Here is a 15450-nt window from a genome sequence, read left to right as displayed (position 1 = left end):
CCCAAAGCCCCGACCTGTTTTAGGTGTGTGGAAAGGATCAATTTGACATCATACGACGTAATACAGTATAATGACACCACGATCATTCAGCCAAACCTTAACTTGTATAGGCAATGGCTGGTAGATTCGGCACAAGCAGCTGTGCCTCACTCTACGTGCATTATTTGTGACAGAAGGTCTCGTCGCCCACCTTGAGTTATGCCGACAGTAGGACAAGAAGCATGTGACAAAGCACCCTATAATGCCTCTCATCTTTGTCCGGCTACATGTCTGTTAGGCTCAGCTGCTGTTAACTATGGAGCTGCGTGGATGCGCATACGTAGCTCTGCATGTGAATATCAACCCCTAGCCACACTAAGCAATGATGACATGCGAGTATCTGTGCAGCAGGGACAGACTTTCCCATTATGCATGCGATCCAGTGGAGCAGTAAATGTAGGCTCACTACCTGCTGGGGCATGTGACCAACAGATTGATGCAGCATTCCACATGCTTAACATAAAACCATCCTGCAATTCCTCCACACAACAGTGTGACCCCAAAGCAAGTATACAGTTTCATGTTCCTAGCCTGAGAATGGGCACTTTACCTCTAGCAGATATATTTTGGTTTTGTGGAGGAAATGACGTGCTACAAGTTCTACCTAGCCTGTGGCATGGTCATTGTGCTCCGGTAATTCTGGAAGGCCGTCTCATTGTAATGGCGGTAAATGAGACATGGTTGAATGAACTGTATAAGTTAAGAAAACGTCGAAGCACCTCTATGGATAACGTTGAGAAAACCATCCTATCCGGTGTCATGGATAACTATAAGGATAAGTATCTCACAATTACTAATAGATCTAGGTTACCAGCATGGGGATCAGACCCTAAGATCACAATTAGCTGGAAAGGTACACCAGTAGGTGTCCCGGCTGAATTTGTTGCTCAAGGGAGAGCAGCCTCTAAGACACTAGCAATATTTCTCCCTTGGGTCCAGATAGATCGCAATATGGCCTGGATAAATTATGTTTGGTACAATCAACAGCGTTTTATTAATCATACCATTGAAGCATTAAAGCTAATATCGGAGCAGCTCCATGCCACTACCTTAATAACTGTCCAGAATCGGTTCGCTATTGACAAAATGCGTGGCCCGGATCAAGGAGTATGTCAACTTATTGGGGAGGACTGTTGTACTGTTATTCCTCTACATACTGGTCTTGCGGGCCTGCTTCATGCCCTATTAGATCGCATGATAAAAGCCTGTGATGAGATGGTCTCAAATAATGCAAAAGGATCTTCTACTCCTGGTTGGCTTAGAGGGTTTTTTTTCCTCAAGCTGGCTAGCAGGATTAGTGCGTGCTGGGACTACAATCTTAATTATGCTTGCAGCCGTGGCATGTTTTGTCTGTTGTGGGATTCCTTGTCTCCGCGGTCTCATTAGCGAGACTGTGCACTCATTGTTTGGACAATACATACAGCTTCCAGTGTATGAAGTGACAGGACAGGAGTCTTCTACAGAAAACAGCTCTGCAGCTTTGGATCAGAGTATCTACATGGATGTGGATGAAGGGTTTCTTTAGCCCTAGTCAAAAAAAAAATAAAAAATAAAAAAGGATGAATAAAAAAGGTTTTTACTGAACGTATCCTTCTGAATGTATATACTTGTGCTTGGTTACTAATTTTTGATGTAGTGACATGACTACTGATTTTTCTACTCTATATCACTCTCTTTGATCGAAAACACTATTCTTTATATGTTTTGTTTATGATTATATCGTATTAATCATGTTGTTGTGAGTATTTCATGTTGTGTACAGGAACATAGCTGCTGGTGGACATAGGTGGCTCCTGCAAGGTGTGCGTTTGCATCGAGGTGCGTGTGCATACGTTGACGCGTGTGCTGAGGGGTATCGCGCTCGACTTGGACGCATTCAGAGGTCCGTGCGGTGCTTGCGATGTCACTAGGAGTCTCGGGCGCTCACAGTTTCCTGTTCCCGGACTTCGTCATGCACCGCACCTTTGTGACGTACTACACCATCACCTTCTGTGGCTATGTTCTCTCTCCTGCTGCACCGGATCAAACGCATGTCTCCCATTCCATAGTTCCACCACTTTGCACTGGACTGCGTAATTTTTCATGTTGTTTTGTTTCCTTTATTTGTTATGTTTTAGCTACCTGTACAGTCACGACTGAGGAAGCCACTGGTGGTGAAGCCACTGTCGCGCCACTGACGGGAAGGGTGGGATTTTTTCCTGAAAATTGGCTGCTGTCAGGGTTTTTCGCCCACTCCTGGTTCATCATGTTGTGATTAGGCTTATTCGATGCTGTCATGACGGGGGAGTGATGTTGATTTCGGTCAATGTTTGTTTTTTGCATTTTCAAAGATCTTAGGCGATTTTTCGAGTCAAGTTTTCGGTGGCTGTTTTTGTTTTGTATTCTACTTGCTGTTTTCGATTTTAGTTGATTTTTGTTCATTTATTTTTACCTTCTGGATTTTGTCGATTCTGATGCAATTAATCTGTGTTTGATTTTGATGCAATCATATTTTTCTTCAAATCCTGGGTCTATGTGTCACTGATGTACTGCTATTATGATTATTTTACTTTGATTATTGTGGATGTTATGCCCTAACAGACGTTTGGATTCAGATCTTTGGATCATCATGTGGATTTATCATTTTCTTTCATGGATGTCAACATATGAGCGCCTGGTAAAGTGCTAGTAACCTCTTCCAGGGCTCCAACGAGACCCCCTGCGATACGTGAAGTATCTGGGTCAGAAGAAAACTACATGTGCCAAAGAACTCAATGTAAAATTTTTATTTTTGTGTTATGTGACATGTATGTTTGTTAATGAGTTAACACGGAAGTAGGCGGAGTGTAAAACTAATTAGTCTCAGACGGGGGAGTGATGTCGAGAAAAATGTTCTAATTAACCTTATCTAGAGTTTGTTTTAATCCAACTAATATCCATCCAACAAATTGACCTAACAATTAGTATAGAACCTATTAGATACAATAGAAGCAGCTTGATTAAAACCTATTTTAGCCTATGTGTTTTAATCAGTCTCATGTAGTCTATGTACTCCAGGTATAATTAATTATAGCGATCAGATATTAATAAATAAAGTAGAGTAGAGTCTGACTGGTGTAATGAGTGTGTTGGATAGACAAGAAAGAACAACATACAAGGTTTAAGCATGTTTATTGTGCAAAAAAGAGGTAAGATTTACAATGCTGTTAGTGAAGAATGCTCCTAAGAGATGTCCCAGGACATCTGTAAGTTGAAGCTGAATGAAAGAAACAAACAGAGATCACAATGACTAAAAACATACTAACTAATAACTAATATGTGCATGTAACAACAAAAGTAATAGGCTTAAAATCATTATAGTTGTGAAGCTTAACACATTATGCAACAGTCAGTTCAGATAATATAAATGAAGTATGACCTAGACACTAACATAACCACGTAGAATAATGTAGTTAAACATATACAAATAGACAATTTAAGTCAAATAATATAGCTTGATTTAATGAAAATGGAATAGCAAATAGCAATATAAAAGCAGAACACTTACACAGAGTAGATGCAGGGAAGATAAAGTAGGCTGCAAAATGCTTGTACACACATAAAAACCTGAGAGCAGAAGGAAGCGGTGCCTGGCTGTACCAGAGGGGGTGAAAGTTTTATACACATTCTTTCCTTAAGTGACATAGAGAAAAGGCCGTAAATAGGGGTAAATGGGGGGAACAGGAAAACCCAAATATGGAATCACAGGAAGGGGACTTTGCTAGGATGAAGAAAATAGGAAAAAAAAGTAAAGGTGTCATGTAACACCAGGGTATAAGAATGAGTGTGTGCAAAGTGTGTGTGCGTTTGATCATTTTGATGTGATGAAGAGACCACCTTCTATGGGCTTCTCATCCAAGACTGAAGATCTTTCATTGGCTTTTGAGGTCCATTTCATTTAATTTTATTAAGTTAAGAGTGCTACATTGGGAATTAACTGAAACAAAGAATCCACCCGTGATGTGTCTGCTCAGAGACGGGTTCTGAGTTCCGACAGTCTCCTGAACTCATTAGACTCTGAGGGACTCTCAGTGGTCGCTCAGCAGTGGCTGAGGAAATACCTCATATACGATCAGTTCTATACCCAGTAAAGTTGAGTGTTCTGAATCCTGTACCGTGTTTTGACTGACATGTTGGGGCGAGTACAATCCCCTGATCAGCGCACACCAGATAGTGAAAATCCTAACATTTTGTCCTTCGAGCTGGATAGGAAACCTTCCTAACAATTGGTCGTGATTCTGTCCATTATGACTGTGTATGTAAGGGAGTGGCATTGCATGGCTACAGCACAGTGCTGTGCATAAAAGCAGACCGACCCAGGCGGGACAATCATTTCTTCTTCGCATTTTTGAGAACGCACATCAGGATGGCCTCTGTATCACTGCCACGCAGGGAGAACCTCTCCGCGCCTGGCTTCAGGAAATTGACGAAGCAGACTCTGATGGAGGAGAGATTTAATTTGTCCAGCAGGCCACTGATACCTCCTCAGAAGAATCCGAAATGGAGACGGAACAAGAACCCAACATGCCTCTACGGAAGATGCACCATGGTACTGGGAAGCCCTGTCTGAGCCAGACAGCAAAAGACGGCACTGTGTGGGTAGTGGAGGACATTGGAATGCCCAGTGCAGTAGCGAATCACTCGTGCTTCACTGCGCAAGCTGGACCCACAGAGTCTGCTAAGGTTTGTCATTGCCATAGAACATATGATATTTATATAAACCCATTTAGAGTGAGGTTCATGTAAATTTACCATTCTCTATTTGTTTATCTTCCGACAGCGTAAAATTACAAGCGTGCTCCAAAGCTTCTGTTAAAATATGTTTATAATGTCCTTAGTTGTATGTAATGTAATGCTGTATAATTCTTCTGTGTTGTGCATATGAGTAAGCCACTAGGGGCACTAAAGTGTTAACTATTGTGAAACGCGTTTGCGTTAATGTTTGTCCCCTGTGAGTTATGGTTCTTCTCAGTGTGTGTGTGTGTGTGTGTGTAAGCTGCTCTGACCGTGAGACTGATGTGTCAGCAGTAGTTTAATAAATATGCCTAAAACGGCTAAAGATAATTAATCTCCATCGTCAATTTATCTTCCGGATGCATCGCTAGCTGCAACAGTAGTGTAGCACAACTCAACAGGTTATGGGCCCAGGAGTTGTTCGGAGGATAAGTTTGTTGTTTTCCACTGTTTAGAAAGTCGCGATGGACAGCGTGCTAACATGGCGGAACAAAGGAGGACGTACAGTTTGCCTCGACTGATGTTCGACGGAGATGAGTCTAAGTATGAGCTTTGGGAAACTAAAATGCTGGGACATTTTCATTTATCAGGACTAAAAGACACGGTGTTAAAAGAGCCGCAGTCAGAAGCTGAGATAGCAAAGAATATGCAAAGAAAAATGCTGACACATATGCTGAACTGATTTTGCTGTTAGATGATAAAAGCCTCTCATTAGTTATGAGGGATGCGCCCAACGACAGAAGAAAAGCTTTAGGAATACTGAGAGGATATTATGCAGGCAAGGGAAAGCCCCGTATAATCAGTATATACTCTATGTTTACATCGCTTCAAAAAGCAAACTATGAAGGTGTAATGGACTATATCATCAGAGCTGAGATGGCCATCACGGCACTGCGTAACGCAGGTGAAACTTTAGGAGACGGACTGTTAGTGGCCATTGTAACCCACCTAAGGTTACTGGAGTGCAATACTCTACTCTGCCTGCGGGTGGCCCATACACCCCAGGTAATTCACTTAAAAAACTAACACGCTTTTCTTCCGGTGAAGAAGTTGCTAAAAAGCAAACAAGGACTAGTTAAAAGCTGTGTGAGAGAGAGTTAAGCCGCATGGCAGCGAGCTTCTCAAGATACCTCCGATTGTTTTTTTTAGAAAGGAATAGACCATCTGAATCTGTCCCTAGCGGTCAGTGGCGAGCCAACCGCAGAAGTGAACGGATCAATAGCCCGGTGTGGCCAGTTGTGGCATCTTTGGACCAGCATCATCCTTCATTTGTGATACACATAAGAACATACGTAAACCTACCCGGGTAGTGAAAAGAACATACTCTATGAAACACACACACACACACACACACACACATCAAGAACTTCCATGGACTCTCTCTTCATTTGAGTTTTATTTTGAGTATATTGTGCGCTGTGCACTCAGGAAGCCTTCTTAGGTAGGCAGGGAATGTAAATGACTGCCAATTTATTTTTGTATAATACATTTTTTCAAATTCACCTGTTTTGTGTTGTCTGTTCTCTGATGACCGTTTACTATTTCAGGCTCCATAGTCGTATCTAGAGCTTCTGATACTAGCCCAGTTTTCATTTCTTAATACTTAAATTAGGTATTAGTTACATTAACCTGACAAAGAGGTTACAAGTGGCGAGCCAGCTAGGAGCCTGGATATGTGTCATCAGAAACCACATAACACGTGTGTGGAACATTTTTAAGGGAGTAAGTAATTGTCACGTTTATAGATCACCCTTTAATAAGCATGGAGTTCAGAATTAACTCAGGTATCAAAATCCCCAATGCAGTAGTGGTAAGTGGTTTGCTTGAATCACCAGAAGATGAGATCTTAGACTTTCTTAAGAAGTATGGCTCCATGAGACTTGTACCAGTTACTGACATTAACTCAGAGTTTTATAAAAACCTGATTATTGAGTATCAAGATGGCACTGCTATTGAAACCTTAGCCCCTCTTTTGCCCTACACACATGAGCTTAAGGACAATCCAGATGTAAAGTACTACGTTGACTCTTTGGCAAATGTGTACACAACTAAAATTGGCAGCAGTGCTACCAAAGCCTGCCTTGATGAAATAAAGAAGTTAGCAAAACTGAGTGGACGAGACTTTAAAGAGGTGCTGAAAGACATGATGTCAGAGATCAGTGAGACAATCGAAACTGATGGTAGTGGTGATAATGAGTTTGGAGCTAGACAGCTGGGACATTTGAACCCTCACACCCCCAGCTGCTCCCAGATTCTTCTCAGACAAAAGGTTAATTCATAGTGGTGCTAAGCCATGCCCACCAGCTGATGCGAAGCAAAGACTGTCCATTGTGGAGAGCGACCTGAATCCACCTAAAATTCAAAAGGTCATTGTTGAGCACATTGTGAGGAAAGATGAATTAAACACACATTCACACTTTCCCATCAAGCTTCGTTCATTCTCTGGCAAGCTCCCCAGACCCAATAGTGAGACAGACTACGACACTTGGCGTTCACATGTTGAGCTTCTCAGGAAAGACCCCACTCGGTCTAATCTTCAGAAATCACGTAAAATCTTTGAGTTTGCTCTCCCCTGCAGCTGACATTGTCAAAAGACTAAGCCCTGAAGCTACTCCTGAAACCTACCTTCAACTGCTGGATGCAGCCTTCGGAACTGTTGAGGACGGCGAGGAGCTTTTTGCCCAGTTCATGAATACTCTTCAGGATCCTGGTGAAAAGGCATCTACATACCTCTGCCGCCTTCAATCTGCCCTGAACATTGCTGTTAAGAGAGGAGGAGCTGCTGCAGGAGAAGCAGATAGACACATTCTCAAACAGTTTTTTTGCGGGTGTTGGGACAACCCTTTGCTCTCTGACCTCAACCTCAAAGAAAAGAAACGTCACCCACCAGCATTTTCAGAGCTCTTGTTATTAATTCGCACTGAGGAGGATAGGCATGCAGCTAAAGACACACGTATGAAGAAGAACGTTGGCACACATCGGCAGCGGGCTATGGCAAATTCTCAAAATGCATGTGTCTGCAGTCAACAAGCAGCATTCCAGCCTGAGTCTGACCCATTGACAGAGCTTAAACAGCAGGTGGTGTCTCTGCAGAGCCAACTTACCACACTGATGTCTAAGAAAGCCAAGAAAGCCACAAAGACCAAGGAAAACCCTGAGCATCAATCAGGTGGGCCAGCATCTAAACTTTACCCCAGAGCACCAAGCTGGAAACCTACCAGCTCAAAGGCAAGCACCCAGCCGAGACCTTGGTATTGTTTCAGCTGCAGCGAAGACGGTCACATTTCCTCAGCTTGCAGTAACAATCCAAACCCCACTCTCGTCAATGAAAAAAGAGATAAATTGAAAGAAAAGCGTCACCTCTGGGAGGCTAAAGAACACTCACCAAACAATAAGGATTTTTAGATGGAGTCTCAGTTGCAGGGCAAACTGAGGCTGAAGCAGTTCACCAATGCCCTGCTAAGGACAAAAGTGATACCAGACCCAAGTTCTGTGCTGCCCTGAACCGATCTAATGTTAGAAAACATCCCTTCAGAGTTTAGAAAAAAACTTAGGCACAAAAAGCACAGGCGAAGTTATCATCCAAGGCAAAAGAGTTCACCTGTCTCCTTGACACAGGTTCACAAGTAACCACAGTCACCAAGTCCTTCTATGATGAATACCTGCATTAGCAACAGTTTGAACCACTTTATAACCTTCTGGAAGTTGAAGGGGCCAATGGTCAATCTGTGCCCTACCTTGGATATGTTGCGGTCATGATCACCTTCCCAGAACAATTCCTTGGAGTTGAATATGAAGTCCCAACGTTGGCCTTGGTTGTTCCAGACAGTGGCACTTCAGGGTACCAGATACTTGTGGGTACAAACACACTCGATGTAGCATATGGTATGTGCAGAGAGAAAAGTCCAGCAAGCTACCACCCTGTCCCAAACGGCTACAGAACGGTGCTGAAAGTACTTCAACTGAGACAAGAGCAAAGCCGTGACAGTAACATCGGACTGGTGAGGATGCAAGGCAAGACAGAAAACTCATTCCAGATGGGGAGACAGTTGTTTTGGAGGGAGTGGGATCAGTTAAAGAGTTCCATACTGTGAGGTCTGCTATCATGGAGTACCCTTCAGCCTCTTCTTTGCCGGGAGGGCTGCTAGTAAAGCCATGTCTCATAGATCTACCAGGCAAACTTCCAGTTGTGGTCTCAAATGAGTCGGAACATGACATTATTATCCCAGCTGAGAGTGTGATTGCTGAGCTCAGTGCAATCCAGGCTATTCTGTCTCATAAACAGAGTCCTCTGTCGCTTCAGAATGGAAAGATTTATTCGAAAATTAAATAGCATGCCTGAGGTCTTCGCCCAGAACGACACTGACTTTGGAAGGACAGATAAAGTCAAGCATCGCATCAAACTGTTTGATGAAACACCATTCAAACTAAGAGCTCGGCCGATACACCCACATGACGTAGAAGCTGTTCGTTAACATATTCAAGAGCTTCTTGATGTTGGGGTGATTCGTGAAAGTGAGTCCCCATTCTCCTCTCCAATCGTTGTAGTCAGGAAGAAGAATGGCCAGGTACGTCTTTGTATTGACTACAGGAAACTGATCTTGCAGATGGTGAAAGACGCCTATGCACTTCCGAGGATGGATGACACCTTCACAGCACTCTACGGTTCCAAGTGGTTCAGTGTCCTTGACCTAATGTCTGGCTACTATCAGATTGAAGTCGACGAGGTTGACAGGCCAAAGACCGCCTTCGTATGCCCACTTGGTTTCTGGGAGTTAAATCGCATGCCTCAGGGAGTGACAAATGCTCAAAGTACCTTCCAGAGACTGATGGAAAAATGCATGGGAGACATGAACTTAAAGGAAGTTGTCGTTGTCCTGGATGACTTGATAGTCTTCTTGAAAACTTTTGAAGATCATATAGCCAGACTCACCAAGGTTCTCAACCGCCTGAAAGAGTATGGGCTCAAGTTGTCTCCGGAAAAATGTAGGTTCTTCCAGTCCTTAGTCCGGTACCTAGGGCATGTGGTCTCAGTGATGCTGACTGGGCAGCTGAAACCAGTGATAGACGCAGTACTACCGGATACTGTGTGAGTTTAGGCCAAAACAGCTCTCTAGTAACATGGAAGACTAGAAAGCAGCCAACTGTGGCGCTTTCCACATGCGAGGCAGAATACATGGCACTTGCTTCAACCATACAAGAGTGTTGATACCTAGAGCATTTACTGAAAGGTATAGATAACTACAAGTATGCACAAACTGTAGTACATGAGGACAATCAGGTAACAATTGCTCTTGCTAAAAACCCTGTAAACAGACGGAGATGTAAACACAGACATAAAGTATCACTTTATCAGGTCTATTGTGAATAAAGGAAGAGTGACTTTGATGTATTGTTCTACTGATAACATGATTGCTGATGTAATGACCAAAGCTGTAACTAAGTTAAAACTAAATAGGTTTGCAGGTGTTCTTTTTGGAGCTTAATATGTGTATGACAAGAGTCCACATTTATTATATTTTCTATTTTTGTTATATAGCAACCTGAGTACAAGTGGGGGTGTTAAAATATGTTTTCAGTTGTATGTAATGTAATGCTGTATAGTTCTTCTGTGTTGTGCATATGAGTAAGCCACTAGGGGCACTAAAGTGTTAACTATTGTGAAACGCGTTTGGGTTAATGTTTGTCCCCTGTGAGTTATGGTTCTTCTCAGTGTGTGTGTGTGTGTGTGTGTGTGTGTGTAAGCTGCTCTGACCGTGAGACTAATGTGTCGGCAGTAGTTTATTAAATATGCCTAAAACGGCTGAAGATGATTAATCTCCTTCGTCAATTTATCTTCCGGATGCATCGCTAGCTGCAACAGTAGTGTAGCACAACTCAACAGCTTCCTTTGCCTGTTAGATGTGGGAATGCTGCAGACCATCAGGGTGTGCACGGTCCATCAAGCCCGCAGAACAGAGCCGGACTGAAATTTGGAAATTCATGAACTGATGGGATTCATTTCAATTCTGTTTGTAAGAGCAATCATGTGTCCCGTTGGTGCCATTGTGGATTGCTGGACAGAAAGCTTTCTGGTGCCAGTAATCAAAGATAAAATGCCCCGAGATAGATTCATTTTAATTATGCAACACTTTCGATTTGATGACAAGGACACGCGGGCAGAACAGGTGAAAACAGATAAATTTGCTGTGATCTCTGACATCTGGACACGCTTCAACAAGAACTGTGCTGAGAGTTTCACTCCAGGAGAACACATGACCATAGATGAACAGCTGCTCCCTACCAAGGTTCTTTGTCCATTCACACAGTATATCGCAACCAAGCCAGACAAATTTGGGATCAAGTTCTGGATGGCCACGGATTTGGAGACCAAATATGTCTGCAATGCATCTCCTTACTTGGGAAAGGACCCCAGTCATCAGAAGGGAGAGAGGCTGGCAGAGAACATGGTCATAAATCTAATTGAGCCATTTTTGGATGATGGGAGAAATGTCACTACGGACAATTTCTTTACTTCACTGTCACTGTCGCACAGACTGCTGCAGCGGAAAACAACACTACTGGGCACGGTGAATAAAGTCCGATTGTGAACTTCCTCAACTTGCAAAAGACACTGCACAGCGAGAGGTATTCTCCACTTCAGTGCTTAGAAGTGGCAGTGTCTGCTTGACAATTTATTCACCTAAAAAAACCAAGACTGTGTGTGTTCTAAGTTCCATGCACCAAGAAGTGACGATCGGTGACGGCAGAAAGAGGAAACCCAACAGACTATAACCACATGTATGTGGTTATGTATGTGAATGTGTGTATAATTTTACACCAGTGCTACAATGTTTTCTGATGTGTACTATACAGGTCTATAAAAAAAAAGCACATATACTCATGACTCTCTCTCTCTCTCTGCAAATGTGCCAGGCCTCACAGGTAATTGGTGTGTTTGCACAACAAAAGCAGGAGAACAATGGAGCTGAAGACCTGTGAAAATCTCTGCAGGGGTGCTACTAGGTGTGAGGTCCAGGGAATTTGCACAGGTTTAGTAAAGCTAGTGCTAGATGTCCGTACAGCAGAGTCCCTGACTATCTTCAAGCGACGACTGAAGACCTACCTTTACCTGAAATACTTAAATTAGCACTTCCAAGCTTGTAGAATCCAAGGGTTATATTTATATTACGTTTGTAATCTTGCGTACCAGTGTAGATTTATTCATTACTAGAGACTCAAAGCACTTTTGTACGTCGCACTGGATAAGGGCGTTTCCTAAATGCCGCAAATGTAAATGTAAATATATGTGTATATATTTGTATTTTCATGCACCTGTTCTGTGTATTGTAATGTAAATTGTACTTGCTATTGCCATGTTGTTTGTATATGGTTAATCACTTAATAAAAACAAATAAATAAAGAAAAAAAAGAAAAGAAAAAGACTGTTGTACTTTCTGTATATTTTGATTGACGGGTGTCTCGTTTAATGATCGGTAAGTTTCCATTCACAAACTAGACCTACCTTTTCCGGTTTGTCTAAATTTTGTCGTTGTGTTTTTGGATTTGTTAATGTGTTTTGTGCAATGATTCAGACAAACCGGAAAAGGTAGGTATAGTTGAATGGAATGGTGAATGGAAACGTACAGATCATTGGACGAGACACCTGTCATTCAAGATATACAGGTGAATGAACGGTGTCTCATCCAATGATCGGTAAGTTTCCATTAAACTATACCTACCTTTTCCGGTTTGTCTGAATTTTGTCATTGTGTTTTTGGATTTGTTAATGCGTTTTCAGATTTGTTAATGTGTTTTGCACTTCTCTGCCACCGTAAAACAGGCATAAAAACCACTTCCAAATGCCAGTGGTAATGAAAGGAGTAGAACCAATATATACACCATGGTCATTCATGGATCTTACAGGACTGATAAACAGACTGCCTAGCATATGTGAAGAAGCACAAAAATAGATAACATGCTTTGAAGAGCAAACAATGGGTCAGATGATGGCCATGGAAGACATCAAGGCACTCTTGACACAGTTCTTGGGAAAAACTAAAATGATAGAAATCATGGAAGAAGCACAACTAGGGCATATAGGAAAGAGCCAGAACTATGATCTCTGGTCATTTGGATCAAGAAGAAACGTAAAATGGGATGCCCTTCAAACAGCATACCCAACTCGAGCAGATTCAAACAAGGAGACACAGAAAGCCTGGAGAGAAGAGATGGGATCAGCATGGGATTAGACAACTAACTGATAACATCACATTGTTCAAGATGTTGAAAAAGGCACTCCTAAGTGAAGTACAAGAGCAGCTTGAAACAGTTGTAGGCCTTAGTACAATGCCCTGGGGAACCTTCAACACACATGTAATAGACTTTGTGGAATTGTATGAGAAAAGAAAGAAAGCAACCAAAAAGGCGGCAGATGATATAGTGATACTGCTTCAAAAAGCACAGCTCAGAGAACTGACACACAGCAATCAAGAAAAATGAAAAAAGGAGAAAAATACTGCTAAACAAGCAGCGGTCATGGTGGCACCAACCACTGCACTGTAACAATGAATATCTGTGGGACAATCAATGATGGCAATCCAACCACAGGCACCAATTACAGCACCAATGCCTTAGCAGATGGCCTATCAGATAAATCAACAGTATCGGCCACAAAACAGAGGGTGGGGACAAGGAAGAGGCCAAGGCAGAGAAGGAATGTTTCAACCAAGACCAAGAAATAATCAACCACCGAGAGGAGAAAGATGCTGGCCAATCACATGATGAGGGACTACCCATATACAAGTATATATATGTAAGACCACAGCAAGGCAACCCCCAACAAAATCAAGGTTGGCAGAATCCTGGAAACTGGACAGGACCATGGATGGGACCGAATCAGCAAGCCCAAACTCAAGGTGGAGCTTGTACAGTGCCCCACCTTAGTGTACCCTGCACAAGAACCAACCATAATGGTGGATGTGGGTCACCAGTTCCAAGCATCGTTTTAATTGACACAGAAGCAACATTCACAAGTATTGGAAAAGAAGGCTCTAAGCTCCCCCTTTCATGAAAAGCAGTAAAGACAGTAGGTTTCTCGGTTAAAACTCAAACATTGCAATTTACAGAGCCACAAGACATAACAGTAGAAGGAATCACTATACAGGTGCCAATATTATATTCTCCTGATCCACCAGCGAACCTACTAGGTAGAGATGTGCTATGCAATCTAGGAGCAAAAATCTACTGTGGACCCACAGGAGTGTGGGTCAAACTTCCTGAGTATCTAGCTCAACAATATGTAATGGTGGAAAGAAAGACAGAACGACAAACACTGTATAAAGTCTACTGGCTGGAACTCAAGGAAACATCTTTGGAAAACCATACGTTGTATGACCACTGGAAAACATGGTTCACAAACATGCATCTGTATGGAAACCAGAAAACCATGGCATTGCACCATAAAGTATGATGAGGGGGACAAGATGAAACATGGGAGACTTTGTGGGGAGAACATGTAGAAGGAAACCAGTACAGTATCAAAGCAGAAAATGCGATCAATGGTCCCTTAAGGGATAGAAGCAACAGTACAGCTACCAAACCAAATCGCTCAGTGGTATTCAGTCAAGAACTGTGTTCCACATGTCTCCCTAATGATCTGGGAAAATTTTAAATCAAAAGATTTGGGCCAATAAATAGGGAAGCAAGTCAGGTAAATGAGTGGATAGAATCAAAAGTAAAAATGAGTGTGTTGTGTTACGACCCAGTCTAGGGTTAGGCCGGACAGAGTATTTAGCTTGGGATTCAAAAGAATGGATCTTATAAAGCAGCAACCCAAACACACCACAAACACACACAAAGGTTTGCTACACCGGTGTTGGTATATTGTAACACATATGTACACAGACTTACAGGCTTGTCTTCAGGGTGGGCCAAGGCCAAAACAATAAACAAAGGACTATTTTGGGAAAGCTACCTTTCCTAAAAATAAGGAAAAGGAAAATACAAACAGTTTTCCTAACTCCCTGCTACAAAAACAAAGACAAAACAATCCGTCACCCAAAGTAAATGGCAGCCACACCCCTGATGCCATTGAAATAAATATGTACAGTGCCCAAATATATTACAATATAATACAAAAGAAATATATACAAACAACAGTAGTCCAAGGGGCAAAACAGGCTCAAAGTCAGTAAACAGGCAGAGGTCAAAATCACTAAGATAAGATAAGATAAGATAAGATAAACCTTTATTTGTCCCACAGTGGGGAAATTTCTTTGTTACAGCAGCATGAAAAAAAATAAAAAATAAATGCAAATATATAAAAGAATAGACGAATAAGACATACTATAATATTACAAGTATATACACAACACAATATATAAATACAGATGAGGGAAAGTACGTATTGCAGGTTGTATTGCACACAGGTGGTATTGCACGTATTGCAGGTAATATTGCACGTATTTCAGGTGATATTGCACATATTGCAGGTAATATTGCACACAGTAGTATTATTACACAGTAAAACAGTAAAAACAGTAACTATTGCACCATTGAACAGTAATAGCAGTGTGTATTTTGGTTAATGGTTCACTGGGAGCAGCTTTTATTGTATAGTCTAATAGCAGAAGGGAAAAAAAAGACCTTCTGTATCGCTCCTTCAGACACTTAGGATGT

The sequence above is a fragment of the Silurus meridionalis genome, chromosome 13 (genome assembly GCF_014805685.1).
Source record: "Silurus meridionalis isolate SWU-2019-XX chromosome 13, ASM1480568v1, whole genome shotgun sequence".
Lineage (NCBI taxonomy): Eukaryota > Metazoa > Chordata > Actinopteri > Siluriformes > Siluridae > Silurus > Silurus meridionalis.
Note: the sequence above shows the minus strand (reverse complement) of the source record.